The sequence below is a fragment of the Antechinus flavipes genome, chromosome 3 (genome assembly GCF_016432865.1).
Source record: "Antechinus flavipes isolate AdamAnt ecotype Samford, QLD, Australia chromosome 3, AdamAnt_v2, whole genome shotgun sequence".
Classification (NCBI taxonomy): Eukaryota; Metazoa; Chordata; class Mammalia; order Dasyuromorphia; family Dasyuridae; genus Antechinus; species Antechinus flavipes.
The window spans coordinates 511,192,180-511,214,240 of NC_067400.1; the positions used below are offsets into that span (position 1 = coordinate 511,192,180).

Here is a 22,061-nt window from a genome sequence, read left to right on the forward strand (position 1 = left end):
GAAGATTTTTTTACTTTGTTGTGCTTTTTCTCTTTCTCACTTATTTTTTATCACAAAAACTGATTTTCAGGGGTGAGAGAGGACATATATTCACAAATGAATGTGATGTAAAAACAAGATATCAATAAAAACTAAAAAAACAAAAGAAGAAAATTCATAATCTTTCATTATTTCTACCAAAAATCTCATTTTCTTGCTTGAAAATGAAGAGTTAAGTGAATTCTTTTTATTCCTTTAATGACCTTCATTTCAAAATTACTTACACATAAACACTTCCATTCAACACCCTCTTGGATACTTGATTGTCTTTCCTGCTGACTACATTTTCCATTTGGCAAAACTTCAGCATGGCTTTTACTTGAGGCATTTGAATTTTGGAAAGAATATTGTTTATCAAAATGATTATATGTTTATGGAAAGAGTTTGAACATAAATATGCAGATATGTATGGATAGGTATATAATATACATTTTTCTATACACAAAAATACATGTAAGAAAATACTATAAATTCTATTGTCAGTAACTAAGGCAGAGTAAGAGTCATTAGAAAACTAGTAGGTTTAGAATATACATTTTACATGTAGCAACATTTCCTGATTCTATTTAATTTCTTAACAGATGGATCAGAAGAAAGAAGTATATGAGAAGAATGGTTCTTCATAATCACTTGCATTAATGTGTGCATGTATTTGTTTTGCTTTGGTATTTATATACTGAGAAAGAAAGAAAAGTTTTGTTAAAATGCACTTTCCTTTCTAGTACATTTGAAATATTAGACTTAATTGGCAGGACAAAACCAAAATCACATGTAAAAGTCCAATGATGATGACTCCAGAGTAAATAGAACAAAGTCTATAGTCCACAAGTCATCTGAGTACTATCCAGTTAAATTATCTTTGAGGAATTGAAAATATGGGGAATGGTCATGGGGGCATCTGCCTAGATTTTTATTTTATCCAGATAGGCAAACCTGAATAATCTTCACATCATCAACAGGATTGTACTGAGCATCTATCAGCAGCTTCCATTCTCACATTGCTTATCATCCCTACCGTCTGGCACAAATGACTAAAAATGGCATGCTTCTTATCAAGTGATTGGATGGGGCCTAGGTCCTATATTGGTCAGTGCAGTAATTCTAGCTCTTGTGAATTTCAACTCTGAATAAAATTCATCTTCAAATTGCTTGCCATAGGTAGATGTACTACCTTATCTTGTATTCTGGCAAATTCATTTTCAATTCAGCTCAGAGGATTTGGGGTGTAACTAAAAGTATATGGCCCTCACTTATATAGTTATCTGTAACAAAAGATTTTGATCTCCCCACAGACTTAAGGCTTGGAAAAGAAAAATCTAATCTTAGCTTGGGGGTGGGAGAGGTATCCTGCTGGCTTTTGTTTACTCAGGAACTAGAATGAAATGTAATTGAAAAATATTTGACAAAATAAATGAAAAAAATATTCCAAATCAATATGCAGTTCACAAGGATCCTTATGTAGGATTTAGTGACCCCTTTTTATTTGATTTTGACACAACAAATCTAGATATAAGAAGGTGATGAAGAAATTGTTAAAAATGCAGATTCAACTTAAAAATGTGTCATAATCATCCCCTTCCTTCCTCCTGAGAATCACTTATTAAATATTCACTAGTACAACACAGCTAACCGAATCTGAGATCATCCCGATGACCCTGGAAAGATAACGCTCAGAATGACGGCAGCATGAAGCAATGCCCAACAAAGTGGAACAACTACCAAAATGTAATGTGGAGACTAGTAGAGAGATGAATCCAACTGAGACTCTGAAAACAGCTGAACAACTTACCAGCAAAGACTATGACAGTGATCAAAGGCCAGAGGAAACTATACAGGAATAACAGGAGTACTCAGTGGAGCTTAGGGCATTTGATCATCTTATATTAAATTAATCAAGATAAGAAACCCCAAATAATCCTAAAAATAAATACAAAAACTGTGAAAGTAATTGCAGCATATGTACTAACAGTGGCTACAGTGAATGAATAGGTAAAAAATTTTGATAACTCAATAGGACCCTCAAAAGTAAATTATTAAACATTTTGATATTTGTAACCTTACTAGAAAGTGGGAAATAAGTGAGGATAGTGAGATTCATGAAAAAGCATAATTTAGAAAACAGATAGGAGAGAGGCTAAAGATTCTACATAACATAGAAGCTACTTGTTTGTATCATGAGTCTTTTTTGTCTCTCCTTCCTTCTTTCCTTCTTTCCTTCCTTCCTTCCTCTCTCTTTCCCTCCCTCCCTCCTTCTCTTCTTTCCTTCCTTCCTGCCTTTTTTCTCTGTCTCTGTCTCTGTCTCTCTTCTCCCTCTTCCTCTCTTCCCCTCTTTCTCTCCCTCTCTTCTCCTGTCCTCCTCTTGTGTCCCTCTCCTTCTCTCTCTGTCCCTCTCCCTCTCCATTTCTCTCTCTCCCTGCCTTTCTCTCTCTTTTCTTACCCCCTCTTTTTTCTAGCTGTCTCTCTCTTGTCTCTCTCCCGAGCTGTAGTAGTTGTGTGAGCAAAGATGGATATAATTCTAGAAAAGTTTGGTGGTAGGAGCTATAAGATTTAGCTGATTGGATATATGGAGTAAGGAAAAGTGAGGAGCTGAGGATAATGCTGAAGTTAGGAACCTAGTAGACTGGAAGAATGGTATGCTTTTGACAAAAATAGGAACATTTGAGAAATGGTGGGTTATGGAGAGAGAATTAATGAGTTCTGCTTTGGACATGTTAAATTTGCAAAGCCTCCTGGGTATTTGGTTTGAAATGTCCAATATGTGATTGATGATATAGGTCTAAAACTAAGGGAAGAGGAAGAATATCTCAAAGATGTTATACAAGGTATTTGTACTTCAGGAATTAGTATAATAATTTTTTTTTGAAAATTTAATTTTATTTAATAATAACTTTGTATTGACAGAATCCATGCCAGGATAATTTTTACACAGCATTATCCCTTGCAATCACTTATGTTTTGTTTTTTCCCCTCCCTCCCTCCCCCCCCCCCAAGATGGCAAGCAGTCCTATACATGCTAAATATGTTGCAGTATATCCTAGACACAATACATATTTGCAGAACCGAACAGTTCTCCCGCTGCACAGGGAGAATTGGATTCAGAAGGTAAAAATAACTCAGGAAGAAAATCAAAAATCATATAGTTCACATTCATTTCCCAGTGTTCCTTCTTTGGGTGTAGCTGTTTCTGTCCATCATTTATCCAATGAAACTCAGTTAAGTCTCTTTGTCAGAGAAATCCACTTCCATCAGAATACATCCTCATACAATATCGTTGTCGAAGTGTATAATGATCTCCTGGTTCTGCTCATCTCACTTAGCATCAGTCCGTGTAGGTCTCTCCAAGCCTCTCTGTATTCATCCTGCTGGTCATTCCTTACAGAGCAATAATATTCCATAACATTCATATACCACAATTTACCCAGCCATTCTCCAATTGATGGGCATCCATTCATTTTCCAGTTTCTAGCCACTACAAACAGGGCTGCTACAAACATTTTGGCACATACAGGTCCCTTTCCCTTTTTTAGTATCTCTTTGGGGTATAAGCCCAATAGAAACACTGCTGGATCAAAGGGTATGCACAGTTTGATAACTTTTTGGGCATAAGGAATTAGTATAATAATTGATTTTTTGAGTTCCCTTGCAGCTTTGTGAATCTACGATTGTTTGGCTGTTATAAGACCAGGATTGATGAAATGTTTTTGATCTGTATCTTTATCTTCTTCTGAGGAATAGATAGTCCTTATACTATGAGGTTTATCCATCCTCAATGGAATTGTTGAATGGGTATGCTAATGAGTGTTAAAAAGATAACTTATTCCAGAGCAGTGAAAACTGAATATGTAATAATAAGGCAAAAAAGAAAATATTCAGAGAATACACTCATGGTGCTTTTTATCAATGTGGGTTTTATCAGGGGTAGAGGGTAAAGAGTGAGCATTAAAAGCAGGAGCTTGGTGTGATGCTTATGCACCAATGCTTGTCACACCTGATAGGGCTAGTTTCCAGGTTTGTTCTTTGAGTCTCTTCAGTCCTTGAGTTCATAATTTCATTGAGACTTGCACATAAGGCTTTATTTTGTGAATTCAGTGGCTAATAAAACTTACTTTAAAAAGTTCTTATTGTTTATAAGGTTCTATTTCTTTGAAAAAGATGAGGCTCAGAATATACATGAGAAAGCTGGAGAGATAAACTGTATTATATTTAGGGATAGAATAACTTCTTTGTCTATATCTAAGACTCTTGGCTTCCTTCTTTCTTTTCAATTTACAGCTTCTTCCCGCCTCTAGATGAATACAGATCTTATGACAATAAAATAGAACTTTGTATAAATGCATTGACCTTTATGACACCCGTTTCACCCAAGGTACAGTCATTGAACTTTGGCTGTCACCTAAGACAAGCAATAAAGCTATCACACAAGCTAAGTTCTACCCTGTGGGTCTGACGAGAGCACAGCTGTATGAGACAAAGAGGACTTTGCATTCAAACTTGGAGATTCACATCTTGATTGGCACTTACAACCTTTGTCTTGTGGAAAGCTTCAGAAGAATAACCCACTGAAAGAAAATATTGAGCAAAAAGTCACTGATTATCTCAACATCTTCATAGACTAATGCAGTTCTCATGGACAGAGAACACAACAGCTAAGGGAGAATGAGATGTAGCAGAAAGTGATTCTGCTAATTGGAACAGTAACACATGGTTTCTATCTTAAATCTGGACAGGCAGCCCAAAATAAAATGTTGAGAATGGGTTGTAGAGGATCTCAAAATTTCTGACCTCCAAATAAAATCTTAGAGTTTAAAATTAAGACATTGTGAATGAAAAGAAGATTTGAGTATGAAACAGTTGCTCCATTTGGGAAAGGCAGGACAAAAGGAAAAAGATGTGCAAATCTGTTTTTAAAAAAGGAAGGATCAGTTAGGTTATAAAGGACATTAGCAACTAGAATTCTCAATGTGAATATCTCCTTAACCTTATCTTATTTGTTAGATTTTTAGTTATTTAAAATAATACATTTGTGGGTGCAACTACTTGTTAACTAGGAGGGGAAAAAACTGAGTTTGCTAGGTAGTTTTTTCATTGAATTGTTGTGGAACCTTAAGCAACTTCTATCTGATTTTTCTCTTCTATAGAATGTGCTAATGACATGTATTAATGTTTATCAGTTGGTTTTCAAGTGTTTCCTGACATCATTTGGGGTTTCTTTAACAGATCTCCAACTCATTTGTCAAATGAAGAAATTGAGGCAAATAGGGTGAAGTAACTGCCCAGGGTTACACAGTTTGTAAGTGTCTGAGGTCAGATTTGAACTCAAGAGATGGAGCTTCTAAATCCAGGCCTGACACTCTAGCTGAACAAATGACATTAGTAGGGCAAAGGAAAAGGGATCTACAAAGGATTTAGAGTATTTCCACATAGGCTATCATCTCCATCTTCTTTCATTAGAAAACTGTACTATGCCACTGGAACCACCCCAAGTGCATTATTCAATACCTAAATACCTACACTTCCTTTCTAACATTTTCTTTCTCTGTCAGATTATAAATTCTTTGATTATAATGATTTTTTTGCCTGTTCATATTTGTATATCCATACCGTAGCACAGTACCTGGCCTCTATCTATCTACAAATAGCAGTTTCTTAGATTAGTAGGAACTGCAAATGATAACAAATGAGAATGAAATGATGTGGTTTTTGAAGTCTTATTATTTTTTATTTTTATATTATCTTTTATTTCCCAATGTATCCCTTTCAGAGAGCCATCATGCTAGGTCATGTAGTGTAGTAGATAAGAACACTGGGCTTATAGTTACAAAACTGTGTTTAAATCCAACTTTCAACACTTAATAGATGTTTGCCCCTGAATCTGAGCAAATCACTTAACCTCTATCCACGTCAGTTTCCTCAACTGTAAAATGGAAACAATAATAGCATCTATCTCCTGGCATTGTGAGGATCAAATGAAATATTTGTAAAGTCAGCACAGTGCCTGGCACATAGTAAGTGATATCTACATTTATAGTGTTCTCTTTTCCTAGCTATTATTATGATTACTGTTGTTGCTCTTGTGGTTTTTGGGGAGAAAGAAAAAAACAAGGGGAAAAAACCCAATTTAGTAAAACTGCATCAAAAACTTTGTTAATAGAAGTCTCATAATAATAGTCCTGCACTTTTGCAAAGAAGGTTTTGCAGTTATTTAGTGGTTTTTCAATTGTGTCTTTGTGATCTCATTTGGGTTTTTTTAGTAGAGATACTGGAGAGGTTTGTCATTTTCTTCTCCACATCTTTTTACAGATGAATAAACTGAGGCACACAGGGTTAAGTGACTTTCCCAGAGTCACACAACTATTAAGTTCCTAAGGCCAGATTTGAATTCAGGAAAATGTTATTCTGACTCAAACTACCCCTGGTAACTATGAATTTTTTGAGAGGTGGGGATGGGTGGATTTTGCCTTCTTCTTTTGCTAATTTAGCCATAGATTATTCTATCTTTGGAACGCCATTCTCTGCTTTTGAGAATGCAGTGTAGAGAGTCTTAATAGAAAGTGATATATCCCTTTTTCTCTCTGGTCATGTGACCCTTTTCCCTGTATGATCGTGCTTGGGGTTCCCTCTCAGGTTTGTCTCTTCTAGGGCTCTTGCCATGCTGACCAAAATCACTGCCCCTGCTTCCCCCAAATGACTATTGCTATTGTCCTTGTTCATTGTCTGGGACACCTTGGTGGTTTCTACAAATATACTGCAGATAGGAATGGTTTTCTTCCCCATTATAGCTGCCAGCCTGAGGCTAATCAAAATAAACCATAGCTTCCAGGGAAAGAGAAAGCACATGGCATGTTTGTCAATATTTATGGATTATTGTTGTTGTTTCTCCCATTTTGGGCAAGGTTACTATCCCTAAGCTTGATTTATAGCCCTGAAAATAATTTGGGGAGTTGGGGTATAGGGAAGGGAGGCAAGTGTCATTTCATTAGATTCTTTGTATATCCTAAGTCCAATCTGAACTACAAAAACAATTCTGGGCTTACACATTGCTCCAGAATTCAGAATATCTAAAACTTTCAACTGATTTTTGGGGGGAGCAAAAGAAAGTAAAACTGTTTGGTTTGTTTCTGACAGTGGGAGAATGTGATATTGGAATATAGCAGTCTGGGACTAGTGGCACTTTTCCTATAGTTGACCCTCAGTTATCTTGAAAACTGAAGGGATTTAGGGTGAGGAAAACAAGCAATTGTTCAGAGAATTTAAGAAGTGTATAGGCATCATTTGCACAAGAAAACTTTACAATGAGAAGACAATCAAAAAGTTAATGTACAACATTCTAGAAAAGTAGCATTTTAGAAATATAAGAGAATGAAGGCAAAATGTATAATTTTAATTACATTAAATTAAAAAGTTTTGCACAAAATTAAGACAGCACTGAGGTACCACCACACACCTCTCAGATTGGCTAAAATGATAGGAAAAAATAATGATGAAAGTTTGAGGAGTTGTGGAAAAAGACACTAATACATTGATGGTGGAGTTCTGAACTGATTCAACCATTCTGGAGAGCAATTTGGAACTATTTCCAAAGGGAATCAAACTGTGCAATACCCTTTGATCCAGCAGTGTTTCTACTGGTCCTGATTCTCAAAGAAATCATAAAGGAGGGAAAGGGATGACATGAAGAGTGGAGCTGGCTGGAGGCTGAAGAAAGCAGAGGCAGAGGCTGAAGGACAAAACCTTTGGATTTGGCGACATTCGGAGGGAGCTCTTGGAGCTCTCTTAAGCAGAGAGATAAACCTCTAAGCTAACCGGGCTATATTGGAGATAATAAAAGATCTGAACTTTTATCACCTGGCTGTTTTGAGAAGAAAAAGCTCACCACATTTTGGTGCCCGAACAGGGACCGACAAAATCCTGATTCCAGGGAAGGCACCCAGAGAGAATTTTTATAATATTTTATAGAAGAACAAGAACCCAGCATTTAAACCTCCACAGGCAAGGAACTGGAAACTGAGTGGATGTCCATTAATTGGAGAATGACTGAATAAATTGTGGCATATGAATATTATGGAATATTATTGTTCTATAAGAAACAACCAGTAGAATGATTTTAGAGAGACTTATATGAACTGATGCTAAGTGAAATGAGTAAAACCAAAAGAATACAGCAACAAGATTATGTGATGATCAATTCTGATGGATGTGGCTCTTTTCAACAATGAGGTGATTCAATCAATTCTAATAGACTTGTGATGGAGAGAGCCATTTGTATCCAGAGAGAGGACTGTGGGGACTAAGTGGGGATCATAACATAATATTTTCACTCTTTTTGTTGTTTGCTTACATTTTGTTTTCTTTCTTATTTTTTCCCCCTTTGATCTGATTTTTCTTGTGCAGCCTAATAATGGTGGAAATATGTACAGAATAACGGCACATGTTTAATATATATTGAATTACTTGCCATCTAGGAGAGGGAGTAGAGATAAGGGAGGAAAAAAAAATTAGAACACAAGTTTTGCTAGGGTAAATGTTGAAAATTATCTATGCATATGTTTTGAAAATGAAAATCTTTAATTAAAAAAAAGACCCTTTTCTTTGCTAACTAAAAAAAGTTTTGCACAAACAAAGCCAATGTAACCAAGATTAGAAGGCAACAAAGAGATGGGAAATAATTTTTAAAGCTAGTGTTTCTAATTATGGCCTCATTTCTAAAATATTTAGAGTCTCATTGATTGACAAAAATTCCTGGAAAACTGAAAAATAATGTGTCAGAAACTCAGCATAGACCTATGTCTCACACCCCATATCAAAATAAGGTCAAAATGGGTACTTGAGTTAGGTGTAACAAGTAATACTATAAGCAAATTAGGAGAGCAAGGAATAGGTATGAACTCTGAACTAGAGAACCGCTAAACAACACTAAAATTAGACAACTGACTTATCACTTTGTAAGAATCCTAACAAATTTTTATAGCTAGTGTTTCTGATAGAGACTTCATTTCTAAAATATATAGAGAATTGACTCAAATTTTTATAAGGAAAAAACCATTCTCCAATTGATAAAATGTCCAAGGATATGAACAATTTATGTAGAATTTAAAGCCATCTATAATCATATAAAAATGTTCCAAGTAACCATTGATTAGAGAAATGCAAATTAAAGCAACAATAGTAGTAAGTGAAGAAAAAATTTACGAGATCATATGGAAACAAACCCTTCAATTTAAAGATATGGAGACTGAGTCCTGGAAAAACTTTGATGAGTAAAGCAATTTTGTTGTTGTTCAGATGTTTTTCAGTTATGCCCAACTCTTTGTTGATCCATTGGAGGTTTTCTTGGCAAAGATGCTAGAATGGTTTGCCATTCCCTTCTCCAAATGATTTGATAGATGAGAAAACTGAGACAGAGTTGTGTAACTTACCCAAGATCACACAACCAATAAGTGTCTAAGGCTGGATTAAGCTCAAGAAGATGAGTTTTCCTAACTACAGATTTGGCATTCTATCTACTGCACCATCTAGGTGTACCAGGTAGAACAATATGTCAAGCTTAATAGGATGTAATGTACTAAGGGAAAATTTTAAGTTCTATACTTTACATGCAAAAGTAAATGTTACAGACAAAAAGATGTACAAGGCTTGTCCATCCTATAAAAAAGATGTGAGAATTTTAGCAAAAAGAAATCACAGAATCAGTGTGTCATAGTAGTCCAAAAAGTGATTGTTATCCTGGGTGACCTGAAGGAAGTCATAACTTTCAGACTTATCAATCCACATCTGGAGTACTGTATTCAGTTCTTGATATAGATATAGACATAGATAAATGGGAATGTGGGCAAAAGAGGTGATGATGAGGGGTTGTGAGGTTGGAAAACATGGACTAATTATTTCAATTCAGTTTAATAAATGGAGTGATGGAAAAACATTTGTTGGGGTTGTCTAGGAGGTATTTTTGTTTCATCTTGGAAAATGTAGCCTCTGAAATTCTTTATAACTCAACTTTTGTAACATTCTAAAATGATAGGATTTTAGCTCAATGAAAAGTAACAGCCATTCAGCTCCTTCCCTAAAGATGAGGAAACCAAGATTCAGTGTTATTAAATCTTTTCAAGATCATTCATTTGCTAAGTAAGTCCCAATGATTAGAAGCCACTTCTTTGCCCTTTTAAGGATAAAAGGACCAAATGTCATCTCTGGAAGATGGTTCTGGTTGTCAATTATGATAGGCTATGGTACTTCAACCTCATCCCCATAAATGAGAATAATTAAGACAATAGCTATCTTTGTAGCCAAGTTAGGTATCTACTTAATTGTTCTTAGCTGACTCAATTCTTTTAGTTTGTGTATTAGACAAAACACTGGATTTGGAATCAGGAAGATCTAAATTCAAATCTTGCTCGCTCTAATTATTCAACAGGGAAACATAATAGTAAACTACTTAATAGAAGCATGCTATAGATGACATTAAATAAATAGCATATCTAAAATATACTAGATATGTAATAAATCCTAATTGAGTCCAATTCTAGGTCAAGGACTTTTTCAGTGTCCTTTAACCCTGAATAGAGCCAGCTGTAGAATGGTGCATTATCTCCTGTCAGGACCGGGTCTTTACTGACTTTGTGACACCGAATCTGTACAAAGTTCTTTGGTGTTTTCGAACTAAAAGTTTACTGTCAGTTCTTTAGCTTTGTCTGATCCATCAGCCCCATTGAAGAAACATTATCAGAACATGGGAAAAAACTCCAGAAACATCTAGAGACATCCTATAGCTGTATTGTTCTATTATAAGAAGTTTCTACCTTTCTCTTTCATTCCTTCTCCCCTGAAAGATTTTTAAGAAGAGACTGGTGATATTTTCGTCCAGCTATATAAAGGAAAGGAGGTGAGACTGGGAAGACTAAAACCATGCTATCATGTGAGTGGAGCTCTAACCCTATGATAGGGAAGCTTGGAGTTACAATAATTGCCCAAACATTCCCATATTTTCATCTGATGAAAATTGGGTGATGTTGACTCTTTCCAGCACTGGAAGAAGGTAGGAGAGCAGAGGGGAAAAAATAGGCAATTGGAAATGGGCTTGCATAGGTAGTTGCTTAGGCCCCTCCGAAAAAGATAATTGGAGAACAAGCTGGAACCGGTCTGGCCCTCTGAAGTTTATTAGAGATAAAGACCCAGATCAGGGAATATTACATACTTCAATGTGAAAAGATTGAGGCAAATTTGTAGTCTGACATTGAAAGATTTGTAGCACCATCAAAAAAGGAGGGCATAGTGAGTAGGGCTTTGGAATATAGGATAAAGAGATATTAAGATAGGTAACCTTAATTGTCCAGTACATAAACAGATAAAGCAACACTTGTTATTGTTCATTTATTTTAATTAGATTTGATTCTATGTGATCCTAGTTGAAGTTTTCTCAGCAATCATACTAGAGTGGTTTGGCATTTCATTCTCTAATGCATTTTTACTTATGAAATAAAGGTAAACAAGGCTAAGAGACTTGCCCAGGATCACACAATCATTTAAATGTCCGAGGCTGGATTTGAACTCAGGTTTCATGACTCCAGACTTGGTACTCTATCTTCTTACTAGTAATTGTCTCATCAACCAACACAGAGAATTTGAAAAAACCTGAAATTAAAACAAATGAGCCAGAATGAAAAATGAAAGTATGAATGGCAAATATAATAACAAAGACAGTGAATCAGTAGTTTTTGATAAAAGATAGAATGTTGTAGACCTCTAAAATATTATAGAACAGCAATAAGAAACCTTAATATTTCCCAAAAGAGAAACTAAACTCATAAAAGAAGAAATTAGGAATATATTTAGGTCAGAATTTTAAAGTGTTCAAAGCAGAAAATAGAGTGCACAATGTAAGATTTAACAATGTATTTATCAGAACAGAACAATTTAAATACATATTGGAGAATCTCTTTAAAGATGTGAAAGAAATAAACCAATTTTGTGAGAAGCAAAAGGCAAAAATGTATTCTGTTCTTGAAGATAAGATGTGCAGAGATAAAGACTATAACTTTCTTAAGATAACATGAGAAACCAAAACAATTTAAATATCATAAAACAAGAAGGAATACAAGAAAAACTCTCTAGAAGTTCTAATTCATTAATTGAAAGAATCTATAAGTTTCCAGTAGGAAAAACCCACTCTTGAAATGTAAAAACACATAGTGATTAAAATTAACAATTTTTTTTCTTTTTTTATTTTTGGCAAGGCAATCAGGGTCAAATGACTTGTCCAGTATTATACAGTTAATAAGTATCAAGTATCTGAGGATTTGAAGTCAAGTCCTCCTGACTCCAGGGGTGATGCTCTGTCCACAGCACTACCTAGCTGCCCCCTAAAATGATCAGTTTCAATAATAATAAATAAATTTTGCAAGTTGCCATGAAAAAAACTTTCAAATGTCAAGGAATGAACACTTAAATAACAGGAGTATTCTTTATTCATGAGAAATTGCAGAAGTGATTGGAATAATATATTGAATTAAGCAATGTAGCATAAGCTGCAATTCCAAATGACATAATCTTGAAATCCTGAACCCAATTATTAATGAAAGATATAGAAATCCAACAAAGTAAAAGCATTTAAAGCATTACTGAAGAAAAACTAAATAGTAAACATATTTTTGATTTCTAAAAATCCTAAGCAGAAATATAAGTAGTTATATAAATTCAATTATCAAGAAAAAAGTAAACAATGAAAAGAATTAATTCAAGTTCATGAAGTACTGATTTTTTAAAAAACAAGAAAAAGATCATCTTTAGGTTAAAAGAAAACATAAAGAGATAAATTAACATGGTTTAAATCCTATGACCTTTTTCCACCAATTAGAAGATTATTGTTTTCTGGAGGCAGGAAAATCAGGAAATTACATAAAAAGGTAGAGAAAGGTAGTATAGAGGAATATATGGAAATATGTAATGTATCCCTGCTTGAGCAGTGAAAGGATAGTGATCCCACTGTCTACTGGCAAAAGTGGGTGACTTGGGGAGAAAGGAATAAAAATTGTGCAAGGGAGGATTTTGCAATGGAGGATCAAGAACCTTAACTCCATAGATTGCAGGGAAAATAGTGGTACTGAATAGCATTCTTATTGTGAAAGAAATGTGAGCTTGTGGAGTAGGGGTGGGGTAGAGACCTCTTAATGGGTTTAGTCTGGGAAAGTATGTTGGGATACCTTTTTCAAGAGAATGTATTGGATATTTAAGTTCCCAGGAGTGACTGGCCTCCAAAGTTGCAAAAGAAACAGAACCTGAAAAAAAAGGCCATGATTTAGGGATAAAGATTAGATGACTGGGAAAGAGCCTAGATTGCACAACCAGAACTCAGGACAAGACTTATCACTTGGAGTTACTTCTCCCATGAATTGGTAATTTCTAAGAGTGAGGCAAAGAAGGAAATAAAAAGAGATCTGGCAAGATGGCAAAGACAATATTATGGAAATTGAATAAAAGAGAGAGCCCAAATCTCTTAGTTCAGAAGCTTTATTCCCAAGAGGGAAAATGAAGCAATAAAAAAGGACAAACAAGAGTATAGTTTTTGACAAGAAAATAAAATGAAAAATAGCCTCGAAAGGAAGAAAAACAAAGAGAATAAAGCAATGAAGTCCTAAAAGTTAGGTTAAAAGAAAACATAAAGAGATAAATTAACATGGTTTAAATCCTATGACCTTTTTCCACCAATTAGAAGATTATTGTTTTCTGGAGGCAGGAAAATCAGGAAATTACATAAAAAGGTAGAGAAAGGTAGTATAGAGGAATATATGGAAATATATAATGTATCCCTGCTTGAGCAGTGAAAGGATAGTGATCCCACTGTCTACTGGCAAAAGTGGGTGACTTGGGGAGAAAGGAATAAAAATTGTGCAAGGGAGGATTTTGCAATGGAGGATCAAGAACCTTAACTCCATAGATTGCAGGGAAAATAGTGGTACTGAATAGCATTCTTATTGTGAAAGAAGTGTGAGCTTGTGGAGTAGGGGTGGGGTAGAGACCTCTTAATGGGTTTAGTCTGGGAAAGTATGTTGGGATACCTTTTTCAAGAGAATGTATTGGATATTTAAGTTCCCAGGAGTGACTGGCCTCCAAAGTTGCAAAAGAAACAGAACCTGAAAAAAAAGGCCATGATTTAGGGATAAAGATTAGGTGACTGGGAAAGAGCCTAGATTGCACAACCAAACTCAGGACAAGACCTATCACTTGGAGTTACTTCTCCCATGAATTGGTAATTTCTAAGAGTGAGGCAAAGAAGGAAATAAAAAGAGATCTGGCAAGATGGCAAAGACAATATTATGGAAATTGAATAAAAGAGAGAGCCCAAATCTCTTATTTCAGAAGCTTTATTCCCAAGAGGGAAAATGAAGCAATAAAAAAGGACAAACAAGGGTATAGTTTTTGACAAGAAAATAAAATGAAAAATAGCCTCGAAAGGAAGAAAAACAAAGAGAATAAAGCAATGAAGTCCTAAAAGTTAGATTGGAAGAAAGAAGAGAGGGAAACCTTTCATTAAATTTGTGGGAAAAGAGAAGAAACAAAGGAAGGGGAGAAATAGATAACTAATTATGAGCAATTTATAGAGTTGTAATTCCGTATAGGGACAAGCTCTTAGAGAACAGTTGTACAAAACAAGATACTGAGCCATTGAACTGATAAACTGATAAACGTCATCCCCAAACAAGAAGTGGGTGAAAGATAACTGCAAGCACTGAGTGTGCATGCTTAATGAGTTAATTAACAATAACTTCTCCTTCCCCAAAGGAGTTTTCTGTCCTTTTTGAACATAGGTTGTATGATGAGGGAGGGGGAATATGTCAAGGACAAACAAACAATGGGAAGACCAAGAAGTCTGTCTACAGGCATTTCTACAGGCAGCTGGGGATGAGGGAGGATTTTGTGCTTCAGGGTAGAAAAAAAAATCTTATTCTCTATCTATTAACACTGATTTGTCCAGGGACTACCCCTAGATGGATTACCTATTTCTTGCAAGACCCATAAATAAACCAACTTACTTCATACATCACTGAGTCCTTTTTATCTCTGCAGCATATTTCTACCACTAATTAAATAAAATAAAGAAGTTACTGTCAAAAACATGTAAAGTCTTGGTAAAAAGATTTTACCTTGGTAAGGTATAGGCATATGCTATTAGGAAAAAGGAAGGGACCCTGTGGGAATAGATTGCATTCAATAGTATTAGAGAATGAATCTCTGAGAAGAATGAGTTACCTTAAAGAAAGAAGCGGAAAAACTAATTTGTAAGAAACAAAAGGAAAAAAACACAAACCTATTAAGTGAAGGTTTAAGTATGACTAGATTAAACAATCCAATAAAAAGGTTTATCTGGTTTCTAATAACTTTTATACCAGCTTCTCATTTTAATTCTGTATGTTTTTATTTTTATGTGCCTTATATGCAACAAGTCATTGCCTATGATAGATTTTAAAAAAAGCCAACAATTTAATAGAAAAATTACATTAAAAATAAATACAAAATTTAGAAAGTATCTGGGAATTAACCTATCTAGAGTCAGGCAGACATAATCAAAAATGGTAACACAGTAAACACTATATAAATTTTAGTTATTATTACTCTATCCACTGTGCCACCTAGCTGTCCCAGTTATTATTTTCATTATTTACTGAAATAAGGGAAAGCAAAGAAATGGAGAAATTTATTGTTCAATAGGCAGTCAACAAACATTTAATTAGTGCCTAATATATACCAAGTACTATGCTGAGTTCTGGGGATACAAATGGAGGTAAAAGACCCTCTGTGACATTAAGGAGCTCACAATCTGCTATGATGTACATAGAAGTTATATATATTTTAAATAAAATATAATTAGGAAAGGGGAGAATTAGAATTAAGAAGGATTGGGAAAAGTCTTCCTGAAAAAGATGGGATTTTAGTTGGGACCTAATGAAAGCCAGGGGAGTCAGTAGGCTAAAATAGGGAGGAAGAGTATTCTAAGCATGGGGGATAGTTAAAGAAAATTCCCAGAACCAAGAGATGGAGTGTCTTATTCCAGGGAATTTATTGTCAAAGGAGAGGGAGGAATAAGAAGATTGGAAAGTAAAATGGAGTGATGTTATGAAGGGTTTTAAACTCACCTGATGAAGGATTTTATATTTGTTCCTGAGAGTGATAGAAAGCCACTAAAGTTTATTAAATAGAGAGAAGTGATCTGATCAGACCTGAGATTTTGGAAAATTACTTTAGTGGAGGATGGATAGGACTGGAGAAAGCCTTGAGGCAGGCAGACCCTCAAGCATCTATTGCAATAATCTAAAAGTTACGCAAACCAATAGTAGGAGTATCTATGAGAACTGTGACTGTTCTGGTACTAGACATGGATGCAGACATACTAAAATAATGCATCTTTTTTTTTTTTTTTGATAATGCATCTTGGAGCTATTGATCAAGATTGGACAGAAGCAGCTACACCCAGAGAAAGAACACTGGGAAATGAATATAAACTGCTTGCATTTTTGTTTTTCTTCCCAGGTTATTTATACCTTCTGAATCCAACTTTCCCTGTGTAACAAGAGAACTGTTCGGTTCTGCAAACATATATTGTATCTAGGATATACTGTAACCTATTGAACATGTATAGGACTGCTTGCCATCTGGGGGAGGGAGTGGAAGGAGGGAGAGGAAAAATCAGAACAGAAGTAAGTGCAAGGGATAATGTTGTAAAAAATTACCCTGGCATAGGTTCTGTCAATAAAAAGTTATTAAAGAAAAAACAAACAAAAATTTCTTTTTTGTCATAAATTGTAGTTTACCAACTCCCACCATATGTATCACAATATAAAATTGCCAAATATACCTCAAAATATGTTTTTTTTGGCCTTTGGTGCACGATAATACTAAATCCTCTAGTTTCTTTATTTGCCTTGCTAAAGAGAACCTGTTAAACATCTTTTCATTTAACTATAATTTTATGATTCCTTTAAATATTTTAATTTAAACATTTCTTTCTTCTCTTTCCTACTTATCCCTTCATTGGAAAGAAAACAAAAAGGAAAACAACAACAACACAAAAACCAGTATGATTATGACAAATATGTATAATTAAGAAAAAAAGCCTACATTGATCATATCCAAAAATCAATGTATAATTCTATATCTTGTGTCAATTTCCTCTTTATTGGGATATGGTTAGCATTTATCATAATTAGTCTCTTGGAATCAGTCTGTCCTCACTGGATTTCATATCTGTCTTTCTATTATTATTATTGTGTACATTGTTCTCCCAGTTGTGCTTACTTCACTCTATATTAGTTTAGGTTTTTTTGTTTTTGTTTTTTTTTGTTTTTTTTTTTTTTACAGAGACAATTGGGGTTAAGTGAATTGCCTAGGATCACACAGCTAGGAAGTATTAAATGTCTGGCTTTGGATTTGAACTCAGATCTTCACGGTTGGCACTCTATCCACTGCACCATCTAGCTGTCCCATGTATATTAGTTCTTAAAGGTTCTCTCAGATTTCTCTCAGGTTATCACTTTAACCATTTCTTATAGTACAATAATATTCCATTGTTTTAATATACCATAATTTGTTCAGTCATTCCTCCAATTGAAGGGTACCTCACTGATACCTCAAAGGCTACCTTTAACACTTCAGAAAGAGCTGATATACACACGTATACACACACACACACACACACACACACACACACACACACACACATGCCTACCAAGGGTATGGCTTAATCAAAATTATAAACGTAAGAGCTATTCCCTAAATGACAAATGATTGAAGAATATGAACATGTCGTTTTCAAAGAAAGAAAGCAAAGTTATTAACAATCATATAAAAATGCTCTAAATCATTAATAATCAGAGAAGTACAAATTAAAGTAACTTGGATGTTCCATTTTTTACTCATCAGTTTGACAAAGTTGACAAAAACGTAAAGTAACAGAGTTTGGAGGAGCTGTGGGAAAATAGACATACACATGCATTATTAGTGGAACTGTGAATTGTTCTAGACATTTGGGGATTCAAAATAGAATTATGCTCACAAAGTTATGAATTTCATCATTTGTTATGTTTTTATTTACAGAGAAAACATGAAATCCGTACAATCCAATACCTCCATTATTATCCTTTTTTTCATTATAGGAAACATACTCTAAATGATACTCTAAATGTATCAACAATTGAGGTGAAGTTGTAGTCTAAAAGCTATTTAATTTTCACATCTATCTTCTCTTTGGGGGAAAAAAATCACTCTACATGTTTATCGCAACAGCAACTTTTCTTCTCTAGTTCCCCAATTTTCTCTAATGAACATATTTCTTAATATAAAATACTATTCTGCTTCTCACCCCTGTTCCCATTATTGATATTGTTTCTTTTGAGTAATATATATATATATATATATATATATATATATATATATTATATATATATATATATATATATATAATATATCCTTCTAATACCATATTCTAGCTGTAGGTCCCATAACACCAAATCTCAGTGATGCTTACATAGTTTGATTCTTGGCTTTAGGATGTCTCATTCATCTTGTTTCCTGAGGCAGTGGATTTTATCACTTATCCTTTCTTCAGTTTTGTCTTGTAAGCTTTTAGGCATCTTTACTTCTATTATTCTTATATTATACCTGTTTTCTGGGTGGTATCTAGCTTGGGGGACATACGTTGCCTAGGGATGCCTAATGCCACAGCTAGTTAACAGGTTTCTCTCTTATCTAGAGGCACCATGCCTCCTTCCTGGTTTACTACTAATTCTCCATAAGGAAAAGCCCAGGAAGACAGGAATCCACAATCACAAGGGTTCTCTCTACCTTTCTTAGAACAATTTTAGACTATGTAGTCATCACACTAAGCCTCTACGTATGTTCTAAGCCTCCCTGATTTCAATTTTGTTGTTGTTTTTCTATTATTTGAGCCCAAATGAGATAATGAAGTGGCCTAATGGTTAGAGCACTGAACTTCTGCCTCAGTGATTGGCTCTGTGACCCTGGGTGTGTCAATGAATATTTCTCAGTTTCAATTTCTTCATTTGCATCTACCTCACTGCATTGTTGTGTGGATCAAAGGAAATACTATATTTATATATAAACATATGCATATATAATACACACATATATTTGTATATATTTACACATATAAATGTATGTAACTATATACACAAATGTAGAACTTTGCAAAACTTAAATCATTATATAAATGCTAGCTGTTATTATTATCAAAAGTCATTTTATGTTATAGATGGGCCAGAACTCTGAACTTGAAACAAAGCATTCTTACAAGGTACTAAGTCAATAGAATTGATAGAGACAATAGTTATCTAATTTAGCATGGTTCAGTATAATTGATTTAATCCTACAAGGAGATGTTATGGGCCAGAACTTGAAACAAGGTACTAAGTGGAATTGAGGAGGCAATAGTTAGATCTAGTCTAGCATTGATTTAATCCTACAACAAATAATGATTTCCTAGTGATATAATGATTGGTTTGTACTCAGTGTGGACCATGTAAGCTAGAAGCCTCAGCCAGGGAGATTCAGGGACAGGAGAGAAGGCAAAGGACTAGAGGCAGGAGTTTAAGCTCTCAAACCAAGGAGAGAGATAGGCCTCTAAGAAAGCTAACCGAGTGCCAGGAAAGGAGACAAGACTTGGAAAGAGATAATAAAGGATTTGGACTTTAATCCCTGTCTACTCAAGTGGTGATTACTGAACTGAAATGAAGGCTGCTCCCAGAGACCCCAATAAAACCTCAACAGAACATTACATTTTAGAGAGAACATTACAATTTTACTTAGAAACTAAGGGTGGCAAAGATCCTAACTTTTGGGATAAGAATTCATTATTTTTTTTTTTATAAATTTTTTTATTTAATAATTACATTATATTTACACTCATTTCTGTTCCGATTTTTTTTCCCCTCCCTCCCTCCACCCCCTCCCCTAGATGGCAAGCAGTCCTTTATATGTTGGATATGTTGCAGTATATCCTAGGTACAATATATGTTTGCAGAACCGAACAGTTCTCTTGTTGCATAGGGAGAATTGGATTCAGAAGGTATAAATAATCCGGGAAGAAAAACAAAAATGCAGATAGTTCACATTCGTTTCCCAGTGTTCTTTCTTTGGGTGTAGCTGCTTTTGTCCGTCATTTATCAATTGAAACTCAGGTCTCTTTGTCAAAGAAATCCACTTCCATCAAAATATGTCCTCATACAATATCGTTGTCGAAGTGTATAATGATCTCCTGGTTCTGCTCATTTCACTTAGCATCAGTTCATGTAGGTCTCTCCAAGCCTCTCTGTATTCATCCTGCTGGTCATTTCTTACAGAACAATAATATTCCATAACATTCATATACCACAATTTACCCAGCCATTCTCCAATTGATGGGCATCCATTCATTTTCCAGTTTCTAGCTACTACAAACAGGGCTGCTACAAACATTTTGGCACATACAGGTCCCTTTCCCTTCTTTAGTATTTCTTTGGGATATAAGCCCAATAGAAACACTGCTGGATCAAAGGATATGCACATTTTGATAATTTTTTGGGCATAATTCCAGATTGCTCTCCAGAATGGTTGGATTCGTTCACAACTCCACCAACAATGCATTAGTGTCCCAGTTTTCCCGCATCCCCTCCAACATTCATCATTATTTTTTCCTGTCATCTTAGCCAATCTGACAGGTGTGTAGTGGTATCTCAGAGTTGTCTTAATTTGCATTTCTCTGATCAATAATGATTTGGAACACTCTTTCATATGAGTGGTAATAGTTTCAATCTCATCCTCTGAAAATTGTCTGTTCATATCCTTTGACCATTTATCAATTGGAGAATGGCTTGATTTCTTATAAATTTGAGTCAGTTCTCTATATATTTTGGAAATGAGGCCTTTATCAGAACCTTTAACTGTGAAAATGTTTTCCCAGTTTGTTGCTTCCCTTCTAATCTTGTTTGCATTAGTTTTATTTGTACAAAGGCTTTTTAATTTGATGTAATCGAAATTTTCTATTCTGTGATCAGTAATGGTCTCTAGTTCATCTTTGGTCACAAATTTCTTTCTCCTCCACAAGTCTGAGAGATAAACTATTCTATGTTCCTCTAATTTATTTATAATCTCGTTCTTTATGCCTAGGTCATAGACCCATTTTGATCTTATCTTGGTATATGGTGTTAAGTGTGGGTCCATGCCTAATTTCTGCCATACTAATTTCCAATTATCCCAGCAGTTTTTATCAAATAATGAATTCTTTTCCCAGAAGTTAGGGGCTTTGGGTTTGTCAAACACTAGATTGCTATAGTTGACTATTCTGTCTTGTGAGCCTAGCCTTTTCCACTGATCCACTAATCTATTTCTTAGCCAATACCAAATGGTTTTGGTGACTGCTGCTTTATAATATAATTTTAGATCAGGTACAGCTAGGCCACCTTCATTTGATTTTTTTTTCATTAATTCCCTTGAGATTCTCGACTTTTTATTGTTCCATATGAATTTTGTTGTTATTTTTTCTAGATCAATAAAATATTTTCTTGGAAGTCTGATTGGTATAGCACTAAATAAATAGATTAGTTTAGGGAGTATTGTCATCTTTATTATGTTCGCTCGGCCGATCCAAGAGCACTTAATATTTTTCCAATTATTTAAGTCTGACTTTATTTGTGTGGAGACTTTTTTATAATTTTGCTCATATAATTCCTGACTTTCCTTTGGTAGATAGATTCCCAAATATTTTATGGTATCAACAGTTATTCTGAATGGAATTTCTCTTTGTATCTCTTGCTGTTGGGTTTTGTTGGTGATGTATAAAAATGCTGAGGATTTATGGGGATTTATTTTGTAGCCAGCTACTTTGCTAAAATTATGAATTATTTCCAATAGCTTTTTGGTAGAATCTCTGGGGTTCTCTAGGTATACCATCATATCATCTGCAAAGAGTGATAGTTTGGTTTCCTCATTGCCTACTCTAATTCCTTTTATATCTTTCTCGACTCTTATTGCCGAGGCTA

General features: G+C 34.7%; 1 pseudogene; it reads left to right on the plus strand.

Moving 5' to 3' along the window:
- Positions 1 to 22,061, plus strand: part of LOC127557361 (NXPE family member 4-like) — a 95,226-nt pseudogene that overhangs the window by 58,266 nt on the left and 14,899 nt on the right.